This window comes from Barbus barbus (genome assembly GCF_936440315.1).
Source record: "Barbus barbus genome assembly, chromosome: 10".
Lineage (NCBI taxonomy): Eukaryota > Metazoa > Chordata > Actinopteri > Cypriniformes > Cyprinidae > Barbus > Barbus barbus.
The window spans coordinates 29,908,423-29,928,272 of NC_136738.1; the positions used below are offsets into that span (position 1 = coordinate 29,908,423).

Genomic DNA, 19,850 nt, shown 5'->3' on the forward strand with positions numbered 1-19,850 from the left:
CAAACTCTAGCAGCGAAAACTTACATATTGTGCCTTTAACTTATATGTTTATATGCAAACTAAATGTCTATTGGATCAAAAATCATTTACATTTATGCATTTAGCAGATGATTTTATCCAAAGTGACTTACTTTGCATACATTTAATCAGTTCATGCATTTCCTGAATTGAACCCGCGACCTTGCCATTGCTGTTCTCTGAGCTACAGGAACAAATAAAGTAGTATTAACCCTATAAAGCCTGCTGAATCATAGTTGATACACGAATTTCCTCTAAATGTGCATGAATAAAATTTTGCAGAAGCACCTGTTGCACACAACCTAGTACATGTCTTCTGTTCATGCATTTCCTGAATTGAACCCGTGACCTTGCCATTGCTGTTCTCTGAGCTACAGGAACAAATAAAGTAGTATTAACCCTATAAAGCCTGCTGAATCATAGTTGATACACGAATTTCCTCTAAATGTGCATGAATAAAATTTAGCAGAAGCACCTGTTGCACACAACCTACTACATGTCTTCTGTTATCTGACTGAGTTTATACGTTTTAAGCGAGTAAAAGCCTTTTAGTTTAATTGTATAAATGTCCATCTTCAGCTTGTGGTTCATGTGTCTTAAACATAAGAATACCGTTTATATTGTTAGTAATATTTTAAGATGAACATTTACTGGACTGAAGCAACTTTACTTTATGTCTTGGTCATAAGACTAAGCATTTAAATGTCATCTTATAAGACATATTATTGGGAGAGAAAACTGATATTTATATCATTTTAAGTAGTCTGTTACACTAGTCTGTAATAAAGATCTCATTGATTTACATTACAAGCATCAAAATTTTATTTCACTTTTTGGTCATTTAAATATTTAAAAAAGCATATTTTTGCTCAGTTTGGGCCTCTGAATTAAAATTGAGATGCGTTTTCATCTGAGATGCTCCTCAGATATATCACACTATATGAGTCATAAAAGCCTGCTGTATCAAATACGATGCATCATAAAGCACATATTAATACTCATTTTTATGATCTGTAACCATATATTTTGGCTTAAGTTTAAATAAACTGCTCCATTTTATTTATTTTTTTAAATGTCAGGCTTTAGAGGGTTACTGTTTAAGATAGAGCTTATCTACTTACTCCCTTTTACTTCATATTTGAACCTTTTCAGTAACAGTAATCGTTTTTTCTGCTCAATTTGCCAGACCAAATCATTTTTGCCCCAAACTACAGCAGAGCCGTTCTGAGACCCGTTCCTAATGGAAGACGGACCCCCTGAAGTTACATGTCGGGTCGCAGTACGAATCAGGAACTAAGGATCGCCACTGTCTCGTTTAAGAACATTTTGGTTTCTCCCACAGGAAATCAGCTGATGCTGAGGATGGTTTTTAAACTCAGTTATGGCAGACAGGGGAACAGTAAAGGAAGAGCCTCACATCCAGAAACCAGTAGTTGACCCTTTCTGTATTCATCGCCTGTTTTACGAGCAGTAGCACCCTGTGCACATAATGTAGTTAAGAATGACATGAGCAAAAAAAAAAAAAAAAGGCCTCAGACAAACTGCTAATACTCGCCTCTGCCTTGGGAAATAGGCAACCTCAATTTCTTGGACCGTAGCCGAAGTGGCTTCTGTATTATTGAATAGAGAGGAGCAATGGCGTCTGTGAGAGAGCGATCAGCTGATATGAGGAGTGATAGCCGACTGGCTCTGGTGTTTAACTGCTCGCAGCAACAAATTGCACAACTGCTAAATGAGACAAGTGCAATGCATTTACGCATGGACTTTGTGATATATCTGAGGTAGCGATGCATCGATCACCCTGATGCCAGATCCCTGTCACTGAAACAAAATGCAAAGTGTTAATGAGTTTTATACAACAGCCACTTAGATTCAGCACAACCACTCGCTGAAAATGAGCTTTCATTAGCAAAGGGTACAGGAGGCATTTCAGATATTTACTGTACTGTATATCTGAAATCGTGTTTGCAACCTAGTGTATTTTACTTCTGTAATGTGATGAATTTCAGAAAGGTTTCAAATAATTTGACTGTGAAAAGCTATAAAATGGTTTACAAAAAAATAAAAAATAATGTTAAGAAAAACAATCTCAAGAAATTCAACACAGCAAAATTTTACTTACATTTCCTCTAAATTTAAAATACAAATTTTGCATCCTGTTTGTTACTGCAATTCAAACTTAAATCAAATATAAAAATTGGAATTTAGAACACATTTTCCATTTAATTCTGAATGGTGCAAAAGCTACTATTTCAAATTTTCCAAATTTCACATCTTCACCTGAAATATAACAAAATATAAACAAAATATGAAAAACTTATGAAAATACTTACCATTAGAAAACTTGGAATATTATATCTGTAATACACTGGATAATATAACTGAATAAATAAACTGAATTCAAGATAAATTAAAGCTAAACAGAATTACAAATATAAAAAAATTGTAGCACATTACAAAATTACTGAATAATAAAATAAAATATTAAATGAAAAATCATAAAATAAAACATAAAAACCACAATACAAACAAATCTAAAATAATACAAAAATAACACTGGAACAAATAAAATCATCCAATGCATTTAACAAAAAAAAACACCTCTTGCTTTTTAATATATCTTTCGAATAAACCTGACATTGTATACTATGAATATTGTCGGCTCTGTGACAAATTCCTAATGTTCCTCATTTGTGACCCTGGACCACAAAACCAGTCATAAGGGTCAATTTTTTGAAACTGAGATTTATATATCATCTAAAAGCTGAATAAATAAGCTTTCCATTGATGTATGGTTTGTTAGGATCGGACAATATTTGGCCGAGATACAGCTATTTGGAAATCTGGAATATTAAGAAAATCACCTTTAAAGATGTCCAAATGAAGTTCTTAGCAATGCATATTACTAATCAAAAATTAAGTTTTTATGTATTTACGGTAGGAAATTTACAAAATATCTTCATGGAACATGATCTTTACTTAATATCCTAATGATTTTTGGCATAAAAGAAAAATCAATAATTTTGACCCATACAATGTATTGTTGGCTACAAATATACCCCAGCGACTTAAGGCTGTTTTTTTGCTCCAGGGTCACATTTGTAAGTCACTCTGGATGAAAGCATCTGCTAAATGAATAAATGTAAATATAAAACCTGCCCACAGTAAACATACATCACACACAGAGACAGAGTCACTCAACTTCCATTGTTTACGTCCGTTCTTGACTCCCGTTATTATTTTAGTGAGTTTCTCATTGATTTGCTGCCAAATTGCACCGTCGCAATACATGACAGGAAACGTCAGCGGCAGTCGTTTAGTCTGGCACCACGATCTGTTTTTAATCGGTCAGACTTGCAACTGAAGAGGGCGAGATTTCCACAAAAACTGTCTGTAGATGTGACATCTCAGACTCAAATCGAGCAGTTTCAACTTAAAGCCATCTTGAGAAAGACCATATTGCATGAAGTCTGGGTCTGTGTTGATGTGTCACTCCCTGCTCATTAGTATGCCAAGGACGGACCACCTGCTGTTGAGGTTTACACTCCAGAGGTTTGTTTGATACAAATGTATTTTCAGATGGCGTGTTAAAGAACAAAGAAGAGAAGGATTGGTAAAGAAGAGGAGGAGAGATAAAAAGGGAAGGCGTGAATTGATAAGACGGGTTGAGTTGTTTGACATGCTTGTGATCTGAATACTGCTGTAGTATTACAAGCTAATCAAAGAGCTAGTTAGCAAATAACGATCAGCGCGAAGACAATCCAGTACAGTTCAAACCACTGTAATTTGAGCCTAAAGTCTACATGACTTCAAAACACAGTCTATTTCCTTGCTTATTACATGTTTATAGTCATATTGTGGACGATTCATTGGTGCAAAAAATCTTTGTAATCTTTTATTAAAATACAACTGCTTAATCCACCTCGAAAATGACTTTCGTTTATAGCAAATATCACAAATTTCTCTTATCCTGTTATGCAACATCATTTTTTTGGGATATAAACAGTTATTATGGATTTGGCCAGAAGCAGTAAAATCATCATATTTATGGATTTGTTTCTTACAAACACTCAGTTTTTCACGTCACAAGATGTAAATTTAAGGACTGGAGGAATACATGTGGATTGTTGTAATGTTTCTATCAGCTGTTGTAATGCAGTTTCTCCAAATCTGTTTGACATGTATGGATGTTAGCTATTTATTTATCTATATTAACTTACAATAACATTACATTTACAATAACAGTTTTCTTAAAGGGATAGTTCACCCAAAAATGAAAATTGTGTCATCATTTACTCACCCTCAAGTAGTTCCAAACCTGTATGAATGTCTTTGTTTTTCCGAGCACAAAGGTAGATATTTTGAAGAAAGTTTGTAACCAGGCTGTTTTGGGGCACCATTGACTTTCATAGTAAGAACAAATAATATGGAAGTCAATGATGCCCCAGAACTGCTCTGTTTCCCACATTCTTAAGTGTATCTTCCTTTGTGTTCAGAAGAACAAAGACATTCATACGGGTTTGGAACTACTTGAGGGTGATGACAGAATTTTAATTTTTGAGTGAACTACCCCGTTAATATTTACTCAATGACACTTTTGTTTGTTATTTTCTTATTTAACCCATTGACATTCAGACATGTTTTAGTGTGGCTTAAGTATGCAAATACTGTTCTGGCTCACTGTAAATCGAATTCTATTCGAACAGTCACTTCTAAAGTCTTCTGCATGCAAGAAACACAGCTGGGAGCAGCAGATCTTCATTCTGTTAAGCACTCAGGTAGATGTTCTGCAGCATTTGAGTCGGATGCTAAAGGGTTAAAGTAAATCTCAAGAGCTGGGAAAGATTTCGTGGCTGATTCTGGAACTCAGTGAGTTATTGCTTTTATTCTAGGAGCAGTCAGGCTCTCATTGGTAATACATCGTGGTGCTCAATATCCGATCCGTGAGGTGTCAGTTATGAAGACTGAACCTGGCACAGAATTTGTTTTCCCTTGCTTAAGCGGCTGGGCTGCAGCCTCTCCAAAAACATTGATTGCCCTTTTCCTTCCCCTCATCATGAGCAGATAAAGTAGTGTGGCAGCAACTGGTAATAACGGGGAAAAACAGGGCACTTCAGCCTTGAAAATGTCTGTTAATAACTTTGAGGTCAGTCCATCTGAAACCTGCCGGCGTGTGGAGCAGTGTACAAGGATGCATCTGTGAATCTAGCCTTGCAGAGTCAGACCCACGACTCTCACCGAAAAGACTGCTCCATTTGGCTGCTCATTCTGGCCAAGAATGGGTCGTTTGGACAGAAGAAGATGTGTAACGCAAACAACTACACATGTACGTTTTAACATCAAAAAAGTGTTCTTGACACATTACAAACCTTACCACATTGGCTCATGAATATTTATTATCTACTTCACTTAATCAATATTCATGGTGTCAGTTAATTAATATTGATTAGGTGAAGTAGCTTCCGCTAATCATTGTAACTGACTATTGAAAATCTTTTTCATTACTTAATATAAAGCTGAAATGAAATAAAATGTAAGTATTAGATGAAAAAGAAAACTTAAATAAACAAAATAAAATCTAAATAGAAACATATATATATAAGTCATAAAAATCACAAAAGCACATAATAAAATTAGTAAAAATTCAACTAAATCACACAAAGGTGGACTTCATCCTAACTATGAACATGTTCCACTTTTTGACTTCTTTATGATTTACAGTACATCTATTGTTTTCTAATTTCAAACTGTACGGATGTTTTGGTAAATATTTGGTAGACTACTCAGGGCTCCAGACAAAAAAATTGAGTAAGGAGCCATTGGCTCCTATAAGAAAATATTTTTTTTAGGTGCATAGAATAAACGCGCTTTATTTAGTTATTTATTTTACAATTTTAACATTTCAATCATACTGCCATGTGTTTATGTCTCATCTATTCTTGACTTTATCTGCCTTTTAATCCATCTTGCAGATGACCTGGGAACTACGGTTTACTTAAAGTGGGAACCAAACGTCTTTTTCCAGCTTGAAATATACAGTAACAAAGAATGGTTAATTACACAGAATCTGTATCAATATCATGGACCATAAGCATCACTTGGCCATTGAGTGTACACTTTTAAGTTAGTCCAACCTAAAATAAAAAGTGAACAACACATTTTCAAACTGTTATTTGCCTGTGTAACTCAGAATTGTCAAGTTCACTTAACTTATTTCTTTCATTATCCATTAAGTTTATTTACTTAAGAATTTTAAGTTTCCAAAAATTTTTTAAGCATTATCCTTTACTACAATTCAAACAAAAACTGACAGCATAAAAGCTAATTCAAAATATGAATAAATACTATACTATAACATTTAGTATTAATACTAAAACAACACTGTTCTGAACTGCTCTAATAAGCTTTAATGTGTCACCAACACATCTGAGTTAGACGGCACGTCTACGATCCGCCCACCGTCTGTTCGCTGACCATCTCCAGGCTTAAACGACCCTGTGCCTATCATAGCCATTAGTCAATGATAATTTAATGGCGGCATTGGATTGTAACGATAGATCATCTGTTTATTAAAAATGACTGAAGAGGAGGGACAGTAAAATTGAGCGGCTCTCATTGATCTCCTGGCTGATTTTAAAACAAGACAATGAGCTCATCACGTAAAGGCAAATAAAACGCTGCTTTAAAAGGTTAATATGTACCACAACAGTGATTGATGGAGCTAGAATTTGTGTACAACACACTCTTTTGTTGTTACTAAACAGAAATGATCTGCCTGTCATTCACATGCCATTTCATTTAATCACAGATAGTTCACTCAAAAATAAAAACTGTCATTATTTACTCACCCAAACCTGCATGACTTTCATTGTGTGGAAAGAAGCAGCTGCGATTTTCTGCTATAAACAACATCTTTTGTGTTCCACAGAACAAAAGAAGTCATACGGGATTGTAATAACATGAAGGACAGTAAATAATGACAGCATTTTAATTACAGCAGTGAGAAAGTCTTTAGTGATCATTAAAAAAATGCAGTATTTCTAAGGGTTTTCTTAACGTATAGAGTTTGTTGCAACTGGCAGCATTTTTACCCGGATGCCGCCCAGCAATCTCACAGCCTTCCCATAATGCTCTACAGAAACCCATTCCCCACTGCACTCATGCTGACCGAATGTCAGACTCTATTTCAAATATCTAAGCTCAATCTACACTACATTACAGATACGTTAAACGCGCCAGAAGCCCCTCACTTCACAAAGAGACCAGAGCCCATAAGCTGCTCTATTCAGGACTTTCACTATTTTCTATTTGCTTGCGCATCTATAATGCAGAATGACAAGCATTTCGACTTTTTCCCCTTTGTTTCAGATGTTTCTCATAAAATTCCTTGGGAAAACTACAAAATAGACACAACTAAGTCAATAATTGTAATACAATTAGAGTAACAGTACAAATAGAGCTAAAAAAAAAATGATGTGCATTGCAAAGAGAATCTGATCTCTATTTAATCTCTGGTAACAAACTCCAATCAGCAGCTTTTGTTAATGTGGTTTAATCGATTATTTGGGCTGTTGGTTTGTATAAATTAAATCAAAACATTATTTTTGCACTCTGGAAATGCCACTAAACTGCACCAAGAATCCAAATGTTTACCAACATTAGTTTTCAGTTACAGAGCCATGAAATTGTCACTAGTAATGACTCCTGAAAAACTTCACAGCTAAAGCTGCTCATCTAGCACTTAAGCAGTACAGACAACAAAAGACGTGTGGAGTACAAATGTCTGACATCACACAGAATCTGAAAAGAAACTTATCAAATATACAAAAAAGTGAAATTGATTATATGGCTCATCTTTTCTTGTTGTGGAGAATATCATCATCAGATTTTGCTCGAATGCTGCTGTCATAACTCTCCTCAAAATAAAGGCTGAAACAGACAGTTTTCTCAGTGATGCCTTAGATGTCCCATTTTTGGTTACCCAAAGAATCATTGCATCACTTGTTCACCACTGGATCCTCTGCAGTGAATGGGTGCCGTCAGAATGAGAGTCCAAACAGCTGATAAAAACATCACAATACTCCACAAGTATCCACACATATCCAGTCCATCAATTAACCATATTGTGAAATGAAAAGTTGTGTGTTTTTAAGAAATAAATCCATCATTGACAAACCATTGCTTCTGGTTAAAATTTGAGTCCTCTATGCATAATTCTGCTTTCTCCAGTAAAAAGAGGTATCTCGTCTGAATGAAGAGAGAAATATTCACAGATCAAGCACCGTTTACAAGTGAAAACAGTTCTAAACAAATATTGTATGTTGCTGGATTTCAATGTGAGTGGACAAATGGATTATGGATTATGGACTCATATTTTGGCCATTGGTGATGGTTTTAAAGTAAAAATACCTTAATGATGAATTTGTTTCTTAATAACAGCTTTTCACTGGATTTACTGGAGGATTATTGTGGAGTTTTTATCAGCTGTTCGGACTCTCACTCTGACGGCACCCATTCACTGCAGAGGATCCATTGGTGATGTTATGCAATGCTAAATTTCTCCAAACTCATCTATATCTTAAATGGCCAATTTTCTGCAAATTTTAACTTTTGAGTAAACTATTAGTTTAAAGCTTCTTCATGGAATCATCATTTTTCATGAAAATTTGTTTCTTCATTTTTAACAATGTACAGCAAAAGAGAGACTAAATAAATTTGAAGAGTCAGTTTTTCTAATAAACTTCACTTGCATTGTTATTCCAAGCATGTTCACTAGTGGTCTCAGACTTTTGGCCTCCTTCATACTTCGAAAATCCCATCTTCGTTGCTCAGACTTAGAAAACCGCCCCACCGGGGAACATGAGATTAGAGATATCATAGCCGGTTTTATCCGATAACATCAAATCAGAATTGCAACCTGGAGATTATCATCGCTACACCAGCAGGCAAAATATGGTACGATAAGTTGTTTTTTATTTTTCCTTTATACAAATCGTAACTGGATTAGGACAGCCGTGTCTCTTTGTCCTTTATCTCTCATCTCCGCCTGCCTCCTGTCATTATTTTATTTCATGTATTTTTAGCTGTGATATTTCAAAGGCAGCACACTGACACATCTGTCATCGCTCACATCCGTTAGAGGGTAACAAAGTAACACCGTTCCTCCATCAGGAATCCGGGACGGAAGCAGAAAGCTTTCCGCTGCACCCACCTGCAAGATCATCCAGGCTGAACATGCGTTTGATCAGAGGCAGAATTGCTCTCTTACCTTTGCACCGTCTAGTGACACGATAGTGGCTCGCTGACCTGCTTCGTGTTCCAGCTCTCTGGATAAATAATGTGCCTCCTCTCCCCCGGCGCACACGCCGCACATTTAACAACACACCCACAACGATGAGCCCTCAAAGAGCCTCCATTTAGAAGGTCGGCGTTCTGGAGATTTGCTCCTCAGAGAAGAATACGGCGATATTCTCCACGTGGGATGTTTCTTCTGACTGATGTGGCCAGATGCTGTCAGTTCCTGTAGCAGCAGGAAATAAAGCGGCGGATAGCGACCGCACTAAGACTGAACTGTTAGCAGCAGGAGGAAAAACAACTAGATGGAGCCAATCTAATGGAACAAATCTGTACAGAATTTAAGCAACATCTCTGAGGGACTGTAAGCTACATTAGTCAGGGAATACTCAGACAGATGGCAACAAAACTGGGGGTTTTTCTCCTGAAATGTGCTCAGATTTGAGCCGCCGTAAAGCTGAAAAGTGACAAAAAAATATTTCGCAGTCGTGGGATAAAACCTTGTCTGGCATCATTTGCGAGACGATTTGAGATGTTACGACGTGTCAGATAACTTAACCGTGAGAGGATGTTTTTTCTTCTTCCATGATATCTGTCACAGTGAATCACCTTCTTTCAAGATGAATCACACAGAACCTGTCAGGAACATGTCTGGATTATATCTCACCTCAAAATCAAGAGAAAGAAGAAATTATATTGTGCATGCAGAAAAATCGGAAAATAAAGAAAAAAGTTTTCAAGACCATGAATATTGTATTTGCTGGTTTTGTTACATTATTTACATGACAAATAACACTACTGTAATGTATTCAGTAATTCAGGCTAAATATGGTGCGATAAGTTAATTAGTCTTTTATCTCAGCCTTATATATTTAATGTTGTATTTATTTTAAAGATTACAATTACTGTAACATTAAATATACTGTAATACAATGGTTTTTAACCAAAATTAGTGCAATTTGAGAAAGACATGCTAAACTGTTAAGAAAATAATGGCACAATGCAATAAAAGAAATCCACATAGTGCTAAAAATAGGCTTGTATGCAATATAGAATAGATTTGGGTTCGTAATATGACCCAATTTAATGTTATTTTTTTCCTTAACAATGTTAATAAATATCAAATAAATAAATACATATTTGTATTTTAATTTTTTTTTAATAATTTTCTTTGTTTTTTCTCTAACATGAAAATTTTAATAAATAAATAACACATTTTATAATAAATACATTTTTTAATTAAATATTTTTTTATAATTTTGTTAGTTTTTTTCTTAACATCATGTAAATCTAAAGAAAGAAAGAAAGAAATCTGGACATGCTCTAGTCAAGTTCACTTGTAGAGCTTAAATAATTCTGTTCAACATTATAATACTTTCTCACATGACAATGTGCTTTGCAACTACAAATAAGCAAATAGTGTGTTAATTTCCTAGAAATTCCCTGTTTGTCTCAAAATAGTGTTTTTATTTTGGGAGGGGGGGGGGGGGCTATCTGTACACCCAACTTATAACAGACAAGGTGAGGGTCCATGAAACCTGTTTGAAAACAGTCATTGCTTCTGCAATTTAGTGATGCTAGCTGGCCAAAAAATGACATTTCAGCATTAGCTGAATGTAGTAAAAGAGAACTGTTTCTTGTTCAGGTAGCATTAAAAGCATCAAAGTCTTTTCAAATCCCCAGAACATTTTCCCAGAGTGGCTGTGACACGATTTAGACCGCAGTGCGTGATACAGACCTATCCAATATTTTTGTTAGGTGATGCTCTGCAGTATAGAGGGGTTAGTGGTTCAAATCCCGGCTGTGAAATATTATTGACGTAGCCCACAGCAAACAAGACATTTAATCTGAACTGCTTCAGTAGATATCCATTTACATAAATGGGCAAAAATGTAATCCTTTGCCTTGGATAAGAGCTTCAGTGACTAGGGGGGAGGGGGGTGGGGGTGAAAGGGGGTGAAGAGTAAAAACTGTATTATGCTCCGAGTGTTTGGTCCTGGCATAGTAAAAAGCCTCTCATGCATTCAGGTATAGTTTTGCTTGCTGACGGTGGGCTGGTGTGACTCAGTTCAGATGGGTACAATCGCTTGGATGCATTTACAGCAGACACATCTGAATAGATGAATCTCATTTGGCTCAGAGAAGACTTTTCATGCAATCATTTCTATGCTACTCGTGGAACAAACATAACATTAGCAACATTTGTAAGTGATATACTGTTCAAAATTTGGAGTCAGTAGGATTTTTTTTTGAAAGAAATTAATACTTTTATTCAGCAAAGATGCATGAAATTGAGCAAAAGTGACATTAAAAACATTTTAAATGTTCTAAAAGATTTCTATTTCAAATAAATGCTGTTTTTTTAACTTTCTATTCATCAGTCCTGAATAAAATTTAACACACAATGTTTCCACAAAAACATTAAGCAAACGCAACTGACATTGATAATAATAAAAAGACTTCTTGCGAATCAAATCAGCATATCAGAATGATTTCTGACGTGACACTGAAGACCGGAGTAACGTCTGCTAAAACAATTCTGCTTTTCATTACAGAAATAAATGACATTTTACAATATATTCAAAAACAAAATAGTTTTTTTAAGTTGCAATAATATTTCATAATATTACTGTTTTTACTGTATTTTTTTGATCAAATAAATGCAGCCTTGGTGAGCAAGACACTTTTGAACAGTGATATATAAATTGCCATTAATTGATGTTTCACCAGAGCCTGTTTTTGGCAGAATCTCATGAAACTTCCCTGTCTACTGCCTAACAGTGTCATAATGTCATTTCCCATGTTTCCGGAGTGATTTTTCATATGACATGGCTTGAGTGTCACAAGTGGTGCAGATTCTTAATATACTCTCTCTTGACAATAGCAAAGCTTGAAATAAGCCATATCAACAATATGCTCTTGGTTGTAAACATATGACATCGGTAAGACTATTATGAGATTGCTAATTGATAATTAAGCAATTATGAGGGTGCTACATGTTCCCTATCCCAGCAGTGCTGTCAGGAGAATCCCTCAGATGAGCAAATACAATAGCGGCGACCTGTGTTTTATTTACAGATCATTAGAAGCTACTTTCAGTAGTCGGAGAGATGATCATTATAGGCTGCCCTCCGCTTAACACCTTCTCTGTCTGCTGCTGAAGTTTTCCCCGGAGAACACCTTTAAACGGAGACGGCCTGTCTAACAGAACAAATTAAAGAAGACTGGAAATACAGCAGCATAATGAGCCGATTTAACACACAGGAGAAGGTTCAAAACCAAAAGCCCGATAACAAGTGCAAAAGCTGCCAATGCGTTTTGGCTGGGGAATCTAATTTCCTCAAACACGATATTCCCAAACACATTTGTGCTGGAATGTGCAAAAAAAAAAAAAACAACAGCGGAAAATTGCTCGAGCTGTTTCATTAGAACAGTAACACAACAAGCTCAAATAAGTGAAAGTCATTCCTCGCTCATGCTTGGAGTTAAATTCACACATCAATATTCCCAGTCTGCGCTCGTGGTGAGGCATAATGTCCCTGCATGTCAATGCGGAGTAATCAATTAGATCTGCCTGTTATTGAGGCTTTTTTAAGGCCTGATCAATACGTCAATGTCAAGCCACCAGACTCCAAACAGCAATTAAAACATGAGCAAAGCAGATATAAATATGCTTCGAGTGACTGTACGCTCACGTTTAGGTACATGTACCAGAGCTCGTCTAATCATAAAGAGATTAGATTTTCCAACAGAATTCACTTAGCAATGACAGGAACAAGTGCATCCAGGCCACAAGTCAAGCATAAAACTGCATTTATTTCCTTCAAAGGAAAATCAGCCCCGTAGGGAATACAGGAGACCACAGAGACTATTTCAACATCCGCGACAGAAGCATAAAGCACTAAAAGACACCTGGGACATAAAGACAAACCTCTGATATTCAGACTTCCCCCTCCGGGAGTCGACTTACAGAACACATTTTAAACAATACGACACTGTCTTTGCCAAAAAACGCAGCCGAGGTCACAAAAGCAAATTCAAAGCGTCAGCGCAATTCATATTGGATTTCAAATAAACCCGAGAGAAAGCGCGAGCTGGCGCCCATTCCTCACAACAAGACAAGTGACTTACTGCCTTTGATTTACCTGGAAGAAAAACGCCAGGAAGGAATGATCCTCATCAAACACTTATTTTGCTTGCCCAACTGCAACTTGAGAACTAGGAGACGTTACAGCCATTACTGTCAGTCTGTATGTGAGCGGAGCATGTGGCTGCATCAGATAATACACCGTGGCATATGGGCCATTCTTCAAAACGGGTGCCATAAGCCCCTCGCACACAAGTACACACAAAAATACATGAACCATGAACAATCTGCTAATATAGACATTTTATTTTCTTTCATCATGACGTTGCGTTTTTTGCATCCTGCCAACTTCAAACTCCTTCTTGCAGCAAATATTTACATTTGTACTTTATATGTTTTTAGATTTTAGTCAACACCATTTTTTCTCCATTTATTTCCCCATGCATCATCTGTGTTTGTGTTACATTTTTCCATTTGTACACTTTTCCATAAATACCATGACATCATAAAATAAACTCTCTGTTTTTAAATGGTTGATCTAGTACAGGACAATCTTACATTAACCCCGTTGAAAGGGTTATTTATAATAAACCAGTGATGTTTGAAAAGATTATTCGTAACATTTCTCAATGACGTCTCATTTCTTTACATTAGTTAACATGAACTAACTACTGACTAGCATTATATTTTTACTGTATTCATTAACTTTTGTTAATGTTAACTTATTTTACCCATAGTATTTCATGTAAGCTAAGCTCACAGTGCATTTTTGACTTTAAAATGTATTATTAAACATAGAAAATAACATTGTTTACTAAATGCTGTAGAAGTATTTTTCATTGTTTGTGTTAATTAATGTAGTTAACTAATGCTAACAAATGAAACCTTATTGTAAAGTGTTACCAGGTCATTTATAGACCCAATAAATTCTCTTTTGAAGAAGCAGCAGTTTTATGACTTTGAGGTTTGCATTGTCAAACTAAACCGTAATAGTTAATTGATTAAATTTTACAAAGGCGAAATTATGTCCCAGCATATATTCAAATGCATTAAATTAGCTGGAGATCATGCAATGCAATTCTGTAACATATTATATACCTGCTAAAATGTTTATAATCATAAAAAATACTTTAAAGTCAAATATTTTTTTTTACTGAATACTGCAGTGTTTATTATAAATCATTTTTCTGTGGACATCATTATTATTATTATTATTTTACATTCAATTTGTTTCCACAGGTTTATGCATCAACCATGTTACAATTATATTACAATTTATATACCTTCTCCATTAATCCTAAAACTTTGCCATAATGACATTATCATCCTGTCAATAACTGAATTCTTCAAGGACAAGTTAAATCTTTTATGTAATTTTATGCTTCAATTTTGTCAGTAAAGGACAATCTTACGTCATCGGCCCTGTTTCTATGGTTATTTATTGTAAACAACTAATATTTGAACAAATTACAAAAATTTCAGCTTTAAATTCTCTTCTGAAGAAGAACCGGTTTCATGACCTTGAACAAAAGGGTTTTTATGTTGAACTAAACTGTAAAGTAATGTAAAAAACAAACAAAAAAAAAAAAACTATTGGACTGTAATAAATAAATAACTAGGCAAAATTATGTCCCAACACATATTAAAAATGTATTTAGCTAGAGATGGCACAGTGCAGTATATTAACACATTATATACCCGATAAAAGGTTTAAAATCTTATAATCTATTAGATGATACGCTTATATTCTTTTCAATTTAATATTGCGATGTTTATCATAAATCATTTATCTGTGCACATCGTTATTGTTTTATTTATTAATCAACTCTTAATCTTTAATCAAAACCAGTAACTTTCTCTCTCCTTCACAACAACATATCTTCTCTGATGACGAGTGCAATGAAGTGCTGGGCAAAAATCACTTCCCTCCAGCAACCTGTCACTCACATGTGATCACAGCAATTAGAAAACCACATCAATCCAATAGAATCTCAATGGACAAAATCAAGTCCCGGCCTACATTTCTTCTTGTTCTTGTTCAAGAAGTCGTTTCCCTCAGATATATCACAATAGAGAAGAAAAAGCGGCTGCAATTTCCATTTCATGCTGACTTCTAATCTAGTTGAAAAGGCACCCATTTCGTACTAATGACCCATTTTATGTTCTGCCAGATGTTTAGGCACAGAGAGCTTATTTCACCTTAAACTGCTTATTTATATTACAATTTCGCTACCGAGGAGCATTTCCCTTAGAGAAAGATGCAAGTTTTCGAAGTTCAAATGATCCGAGTCATTTCTCAAATTACTTGCATCAGTCAAAACACTGTTGAAAATGAAAGATCTGGTCAATTTTGCATGCACAGATACAATGTATTGTTCAAAAGACGTAAAAAATGATACATGCACCAAGAAAATGGTCTTTTTGCATCTTCAACAGCAAACAAAACACAGGCAGATGACTCGAGTATCAATGAAATCTGAGAACAAGCGAAGTAATAGAGAAAGAAAACACATCAAAACTTGGGGGAAAAAAAGACTAAAAATTTATGTCAAAATTCAGTAAGATTTTTTCAGAAACTCAAAGATAACATAGCAGTAATCAACAATGTTTTCACAAGCTAATGATGATTTATTTCCAGCCAGTGTGAAAATGCAATGCAAAATACTTATGAGTAATTAGAAGAGCAATTTTCAGGAAAAAAAAAATCCTTCTAGCAAACTTTCAAAAATGGTAACATAATGATGTGTTTGTACTTGATCGGATCCATGAAAATGCTTATATACCAACCTAGCTGTTACTGTAAAATCTACTGCCATCGATACAAGTTGTATAATAAAAGGCCACATTAATTACTTAAAGTTCAACCACAAAACACAATCAGGGGAACACATGATACGATAATAACGCTGCAAACAGCAAATAAACAACCCAACACCCTACATAAACATCCCAATAATCATAACAACAGAAAAATCTAAACAAACGTGCTAGTTCGTACAGACATTTCAATGCTTCTTTCCCCAAAGATAAAGGCCATTCTTACTTTTTGTTCATAAAAAACCCCACAAAAGAATATTTTACAACAAAAGTATACTCAATGCCTTATTAAATATAATATAAATTGCCTCTGTAAATTGCAAGGTAATTTAAAAATCGATTTTTAACATGTTGAATAGCCTATTCAACAGCCTGTCTTCATACTAATTAAAAATAGACATGAAAAGCGCGTTCTCCTGTTAAAAGTCCCATTATGTTTTACAGAGCAGTGGAAGCTTTAGTCACTTTCAGCACCTCGGACAGCGACAGTCGCTCCATCACTAATACTCGCAGCTTTGACCCGGCAAACACTTCAGCACTAAACCGCACTGGACAAACTCCAGGGTTCACGACAAAACCACAGAACCCCTCACAGCTCACTGTTCCTCCAACAGACAGGTCTGAGCAGTTGACCGCTCTTCAGCGAGAAGTAAGAGAGACGCTTCACTTACCGCTTCAGTCGCCTCCATCCTCCGAGCTCGCGCTGCTGTGAGCGAGTGCGAGAGAATGAGCCTCAATCCTCTGCGCCACGAAACCTGGTGGTGGGGGCTTTTACGCGACAGGCGTGCCGTCCAATCACATCACGCTCTGGGAGACACACAGCCAATCAGCAGGAAGACACGTTACACTGTTTTGCATAGCAAGGTTGATTGACGTTGTGAAAAAATTCAAAGAGAGGAATTCGCTGTCATATTTTGTAACAATTGTCATATTACATCACTGGGAAAAATAAGCACAAAACGAGAATTTAAAATACATCTCACTGATTCTTGAGATATAAGGCATAACTTTTCACGCAACTTTAGTTTTTAGAACAACACTTCCCCTTGAAAGGCCTTAAATGCATATATTATCATTCTCTATTTTGAAAGAAATTTAGAAAGAAAACAAATTTGTATACACACACACACACACACACACCCACATTAAATTAACTTAATTTAAATTACATATCTACAAATAAAAAATTAAATTTATACTATACTAATAATATAATATAATACAAATGTAATGTGTATATATATATATATATATATATATATATATATATATATATATATATATACTGAAAAAGGAATTTACAAATTTTTAAGGTAAGTGGTTGCAATTTATTTTAGCTACATTCAAAAAAACTAATTTAGTTGACTAACTTTCAACAAAATTTGTTTATTTAAATGTAGCTAAAATACATTGATTGCAACCACTTTCCTTAAAAAAATTTAGCAAATTCAATGAATATATTTTTTCAGTGTATATATAACAATATAATATAATCATAAATATACTTATATTTTAATTTAATATATTGTATATAATATAATGAAAAAACTCATACAATCATGTCAAATCAAAGCCAGCCTTTATTATTATTTTAATTATTTAATTCATTGTTTTAATAAAATTATTTTTTAATGATAATGATTATTTCACCAATCTGTGACTTCCATTAAAAACAAATTGCAGTTGTTACCTCATCCTAAACATCTGCTGGAGATTTCTTCTTTGAAGGCTTGTTCGCTGGAGACACTAAATGGGGGATTTCTGTAAATATGCTCTGAAACAATATGTATAAGGGAGTATTATACAAAATAAATTTACTTGAATTACTGTATGGAGTTATTTCGAGCCGTTCTGGCCCTTATCGTATGCATTTATTCAAAATAATTCCCCCATCTCTGAGCAGATGGATGTGTCCAGTCAGGTTCAGCAGAGGTCTGTCAGGTGTGGCTGCATTTACACCACTAATCTAATAGAGTTAACGGCCTTAGAGAGACTGACTATATACTGCACATGCTCAGGTCCAACAACACTGCATCTACAACTCCAGAAACAACACTGTTAAATATATAAGCTACTCTACACAATACATTAAGAAATACGAAATAAATTGTACATGTGTGGGTATTATCCACCCTCCTGATAATGCTTAGCGTTTCCAGTTCATCCATCTAAGAGCGGTATTAGTCAGCGCTTTATTCATCTGGGGTAGGAAGGACAAGTGGATTAGGCCTTCTCCTGAGTTTATTGCCTCTGAGGATGTCATTATTACAAGAGTATTATTCTAATTTTCTGTTCAATGCTTTAGAAAAGTTTTGAGATTATGCTAATGCACAAAGGCTATTTGGAAATGAGCCATTTGCAGTATTTTAACTTTTAAACTGAGTTTGTTTTTTGTCGAATAGTTCACCCAAAAATGAACATTTGCTGAAATGTTACTCACCCTCAGGTCATCTGAGATGTAGATGAGCTTGTCAGAACAGATTTGGCATTACATCTTGGTCACTAATGGATCCTCTGCAGTGAATGGGTGCCGTAAGAATGAGAGTCCAAACAGCTGATAAAAACATCACAGTATTCAACAATTTTCTGAAGTAAAAGGCTGTGTGTTTGTAATAAACAAATCCTTCATTAAGATGTTTTGTAACTTCAAACATTCAAAACACTTTAAAAAATTTTTTTCAAAAACTTAAAAAAAACTATTTGAAAAAGATTTGTGGGTGAATTTAGATGTGAGACGACAACAGAAGATGGACTTTTTCCACTGACGTCATGTGGATTACGTGTGGATTATTGTGATGTTTTTATCAGCTGTTTGGACTCCTTCTGACGGCACCCATTCACTGCAGAGGATCCATTGGTGAGCAAGTGATGTTATACTACATTTCTCCAAATCTGAAACAAACTCATCTATATCTCAGATGGCCTGATGATAAATTTTCAACAAAATTTCATATTTGGGTGAACTCAGCGAAGGAAAACAGCGAAGGAAAAGCATCAGGTGGCCGGCATTCATATGAACTCCTTCAAACCTGTCTGAAAGCATCCCAGAATGCACCTCAGGATGCTGGCCCGAAGAATGTCAAAGTGAGCAGAGCTGGAATCTAGACAAGGAAAAAGCTCTAATATAAGAGTTTATATATGTGAAACATGGTTTTGATCATTTACACATACTGTACTTCCATTCGTGTAATTTCAGATTTTGAATTAATTGCATGAGTAGGTGTCAAACTCTGACTGCCAGTGTAATTGAGTTGCCCTTTTTAACAACTGATGGCACAAAAGATTCTATTTTTGTGTTAAATGATTTTAACTAGGTCAAAGGATAATAAATGATTTTTGAATTAAAGTCATTGTTCACAATCTCCATGGTAACAAAGCAGCCATGCTTAGCTCTGTTTTCTTCTTCTTTTAAAGGAAAAGTTCACAAAAACTGTCTAAATCTGCCATCATGACTTATTTTCCTGGTTGAAATTTTAATAATGTACTGGTCACTCTTTCCCATGCAATTACAATCAATTTTGGACTGGAGCTTTTGAATCTTATATTAATCCATAAAAAATAATCCATGTGACTCATGGACTATATTCAAAATCGGTTATAATAAATATTACATGATGGCTTTGAGGAAGACAAG

General features: G+C 35.1%; 1 protein-coding gene across 1 annotated transcript in view; it reads right to left on the minus strand.

Annotated features, from left to right (window-relative positions):
* The window catches only part of b3galt1b (UDP-Gal:betaGlcNAc beta 1,3-galactosyltransferase, polypeptide 1b), a 143,682-nt gene extending 126,748 nt beyond the window's left edge, over window positions 1-16,934 (minus strand). Inside the window, exon 1 of the mRNA XM_079426598.1 lies at window positions 16,888-16,934. The gene's annotated coding sequence lies outside the window, so the exon portion shown is untranslated. The remainder of the gene's footprint in view (window positions 1-16,887) is intronic.
* Window positions 16,935-19,850: the final 2,916 nt, after the last annotated feature.